We start from the raw sequence: 5,271 nt of genomic DNA on the forward strand, positions 1-5,271 counted from the left end.
TATCTCCCCCCCCCACCTCATTGGAATTATACATGTTATTCTGGGAACAGATGCACTTTTAGCTAACTATTTACATATTCTTTCCAAGCAGTAAAATCTTTTTAACCGTTGCTGCCATTGCCCCGGGACCTTTAAGAGGCAGCGGTGGGCCCTTGAGATCTTGCAGCCGCATTATCAGCAGCTGCCAATCGCAAGTAAGCATTGGGAGCTGCCCGTGACATCTTAATTACTGAGCTGTAAGCACACGCTCAGAACAGAAAAGCCACCCCCCCCCCCCCCAATGGATGCACACATGTGCCCGCTTGGCCTAAATGCCCAGCAGTTACATATATGCATACGGCCAGTGGGAAAGGGTTAAATGACGCCATCCCTGACCTCTCCAGCGGTTTGTAATATGAAGTCGTTTATTCTCAAAATCTTCAAAGATTAAAGTCCTGTTTCAGTAAGAATCTAACAGCTATGAAACACCTGTTGTGATTTTAAGAAGACCAGCGCTGGTAGAAGAAAAAAATATCCTAAATATGTTAATGTCCTAATTGGGCCATATTAGCCATTTTTCTTCCCCAGTGTCATGCAGGGATGGACTGGCCATTGGGACTACAGGGAGTTTCCCGGTGGGCCGATGGCTCAGTGGGCCGGCTTCAGTGACAGCGGACTGCCGCTCCTCTGTCTCTGCCTTCCCGCAGCGCTCACCTCCTCTCCCTCCCCGCAGCGCTCACCTGGGGGGGGGGAACAGAGAAGCAGGGGGAGGAGCAGGGACAACGACAGAGGAGCATGGGGGAGGGGACAGACAGCTGACTCAACAGCTATGGCCTGGGAGTTTCTCACCTCTGCCTAATCTTGTCCCGTAAGGGGGAGCACCGAACTGATTCTTTGCCCCGGGTGAAATAATGTCTAGCTTCCCCACTGGTACTGCCTATAAGAGGACCAGTACCAGCCGTTCTACTCTAATAAAGTAGAACCTCTAGTGGTTAGTGAAGGGGGAGAGGGGGCTTGGGTGGATGGGGGGGGGGGGGGGGTGGGGGGGGAGTTGTCCGGCCGCCATGGGAGAGACCTGTCAATGTGGGCCAGTCTGGATGAAGTCCAGGGCCAAATTTTTGTCCCAGTCCAGCCCTGGTGTCATGTGACTCGTTAGTATTCAGGTGTGAATGGGGAGCAGGTGTGTTAAATTTGGCGTTATCGCTCTCACTCTCTCATACTGGTCACTGGAAGTTCAGAGATGGCAAAGAACTCTGAGGATCTGAAAAAAAAAAATTAATTGTTTCTCTACATAAAGATGGCCTAGGCTATAAGAAGATTGCTAAGAGCCTGAAACTGAGCTGCAGCACAGTGGCCAAGACCATACCAACAGTTTATCAGGACAGGTTCCACTCAGAACAGGCCTTGCCATGGTCCACCAAAGAAGTTAGGGGCACATGCTCAGCGTCATATCCAGAGGTTGTCTTTGGGAAATAGACGTATGAGTGCTGCCAGCATTGCTGCAGAGGTTGAAGGGGGGGGGGGGGGTTAGCATGTCAGTGCTCAGACCATATGCCGCACACTGCATCAAATTGGTCTGTCATCCCAAAAGGAAGCCTCTTCTAAAGATGATGCACAAGAAAGCCTGCAAACAGTTTGCTGAAGACAAGCAGACTAAGGACATGGATTACTGATGTCCTGTGGTCTGGTGATAAACGTATTTGGTGTCAGATGGTGACAAGCGTGTGTGGCGGCAACCAGGTGAGGAGTACAAAGACAAGTGTGTGTTGCCTACAGTCGAGCATGGTGGTGGGAGTGTCATGGTTTGGGTTGGGGGGCTGCATGAGTGCTGCCGGCACTGGGGAGCTACAAATCATTGAGGGAACCATGAATGCCAACATGTACTGCAACATACTGAAGCAGAGCATGATCCCCTCCCTTCAGAGACTGAGCCGCAGGGCAGTATTCCTACATAACAACCCCAAACACACCTTCAAGATGGCCACTGCTTTGCTAAAGAAGCTGAGTGTAAAGGTGATGGACTGACCAAGCATGTCTCCAGACCCAAACCCTATTGAGCATCTGTGGGACATCCTCAAAGGGAAAGGTGGAGGAGCGCAAGGTCGCCAACATCCACCAGCTCTGTGATGTCATCATGGAGGAGTGGAAGAGGACTCCAGTGGTAAACTGTCAAGGCAGTGCTGGAAAATAATGGTGGCCACACAAAATAGACACTTTGCGGCCATTTTCACTCAGAGCCGGTTCACACTGGGGCGACTCGTCAGGTGACTCAGCCGCCTGACAAGTCGCGTCCCATTCTATGCAATAGAACCGTTCTAAGTCGCTCCGACTTAGAAAAAGGTTCTTGTATGACTTCGGGGGCGACTTGCATTGACTTCTATACAGAAGTCATTTTGCAAGTCGCCTCTGAAGTCATCTTTAGGACGCCTTGCCGAGTCGCCCCCAAAGTCATGCCGCCTCAGTGTGAACCGACTCTTAGGGGTGTACTCACTTTTGTTGCCAGCAGTTTAGACATTGACATTTTTTTTTTCCACAATGCCTATAGCTACAGTGCTTTTTACTGCTTGTTTAGAACATGTGCGTACAAAGTCCTAAAGGTAAAGAGGAAGGCCTAAAACCGTTGCCCCTCTGGTGACACACACTAGGCAGTTGCACGCATAATATCTGCTAAACCTGGACAATCACCAAACCTCATTAGATCATGTGACTAGAAGTCTAGGTTTCTGGTCCTGTAACAGTGATGGCGACCCTTGGCACCTCAGGTGTTTTGGAACTACATTTCCCATGATGCCCGTGCATTCTGCAGTGTAGTTGAGCATCATGGGAAATGTAGTTCCAAAACACCTGGGGTGACGAGGTTCCCCATCACTGTCCTATAACCAGCACTACGAGGAGCTAGGGGCAGCATTTTACCCAGTAAATATATTTCAGCCCTTTTTTTTTTATTATTCCTTTTATAAAAAGGTGTTGTGCTTACAGTTTTGATGGAAGGGATACAAGTTAATATATCTACTTTATCATTATAACAGATTTAGGTAAATTAAAGTGGAATATTATACATTATTAGTGTTTTCATCAGTCCCAAATTATCTATAAAATCTTTTACATTTTCCTATATTCATTCTTTGCTTGCCTTCATAAATATCAGCTGATCTATTGAATTCAAGTAACAACTTTCACCTGGCGCCAATCTATGTGGAAATGAGGTGGTCCCGCATATTTCTCCATGAAACCGCTTTACTCTTCACAGGACTATGTGCTTTGTACTGCGGGTGCAGCAAGAGGAGGGATAAATGGGGACAATTTTGTTGCACATTGAATATTGCTGGGACAGGGAGGAAGGCTAGAATGTTAACAGACAGGCTTCACTCGGGGTGAAAAAAATTAAAGGACCGCTCTACCTTTAAAGCAATAGCCTGCTTTACAGGTTACTTGTGCCAAGTATAAAAAAAAAGACACTGCGAATATACTTAAAAAAAAAATACTAATTGCCCGTCTCTGGCTTCTGCCACATAACAGGAATGCCAAGAGAAGATAAAACACAAATTCTGCAGATTTGTTGATCTGCACCCCTCCTGAACACAATATGGCAAAAGTGCATCAAAAACACCAGGAGCCAATAAAAATCTACCACTGTTCGTTTTCTAGAACTGTGCCCGACACCGACATCTTGGAGATTTGATTAGGATGTTGCGTCTGCAGTACAAGTCGTCTCATTCAAGTCTATGGGATGTTAATATATTAGACATGAACTGCACATCCCCTTGTATAAAGCTGCAGGTAAAATGACAAGGTGCCATACCACCACCATCCAGAAATAGCTTGGTGTTCCAGGATTTGGTTTTCTAGCACAATGGTTCTCAACCTGTCCTCAATTACCCCCCACATGCCATGTTTGCAGGTTTTTCTTCTCTTTCACATGTGCTTTACATCAGAGTCAATGGCTTGGTATTTTTGACAGCTATTTTATCCAAGACAGGGCTCGACAAATCCCGGTTGCCATGGCGACTAGAAATAGGGGCCTGGCGACTTGGCTTGGAAGGGGGGGGGGGGCTGGCGCCATCTGGTGGTGAGCCGTTGGTATTACAAGTTATTACCACCAGATGTGTAAGCTGGCGCCATCTGGTGGTGGCCGTTGGTATTACAAGTTAAGCATTACAAGTTAAACAGCAATTCTAATGTAATTTTTCACTATTTGCACTGCCATCTTCTTCCCTCTAATTAGAACCCCCAAACATTATATATTTTTTATCCTAACACCCTAGAGCAGGGATATGCAATTAGCGGACCTCCAGATGTTGCAGAACTTCAAGTCCCATGAGGCATAGCAAGACTCTGACAGCCACAAGCATGACACCCAGAGGCAGAGGCATGATGGGACTTGTAGTTTTGCAACAGCTGGAGGTCCGCCAATTTCATATCCCTGCCCTAGAGAATAAAATGGCGATCGTTGCAATACTTATTCATGCCGTATTTGCGCAGCGGTCTTACAAGCGCACTTTTTTTGGGGAAAATTACACTTTTTTAAATTAAAAAAATAAGACAACAGTAAAGTTATCCCCATTTTTTTTAATATTATGAAAGATAATGTTACGCCGAGTAAATTGATACCCAACATGTCACGCTTCAAAATTACGTCCGCTCGTGGAATGGCGACAAACGTTTACCCTTTAAAATCTCCATAGGCGTTGTTTAAAAAATTCTACAGGTTGCATGTTTTGAGTTACAGAGGAGGTCTAGGGCTAGAATTATTGCTCTCGCTCCAACGATCGCGGCGATACCTCACATGTGTGGTTTGAACACAGTTTACATATGCGGGCGCTGCTCACGTATGAGTTCGCTTCTGCGCGCAAGCTCGTCGGGACGGGGTGCGTTTTCTGGCTCCTAACTTTTTTAGCTGGCTCCTAGATTCCAAGCAAATTTGTCAACCCCTGATCTAAGACATTCCTAAAGCATGGCCTGTTGGGGGCACTTGAGGACAGGGTTGAGAACCAATAGACTAGCACATTCTAATGGGCGCCAGGTGAATGGACAGAAAAGAAGATATCATTGTGCAATATTTTCCATAGAAAAAGGGGCCCGAATTCCCATAACAAAAAAACATGTTCACAAAAGACTTCAGAAAGGAGGAGAAAACATAAGACTAGCAGTAGACGACACCAATAAATATCCAGGAGAATCCTCAGAGTCAGGCACACTCCGTATTGTGAGATTGCGAGGAGGGATCTCACACAATTGTACACATTTCCACAAGATCAGCTGTGCACTTGCAAGTAGAGACGGGACAAAAGA

The sequence above is a fragment of the Rana temporaria genome, chromosome 12 (assembly GCF_905171775.1).
Source record: "Rana temporaria chromosome 12, aRanTem1.1, whole genome shotgun sequence".
NCBI lineage: Eukaryota > Metazoa > Chordata > Amphibia > Anura > Ranidae > Rana > Rana temporaria.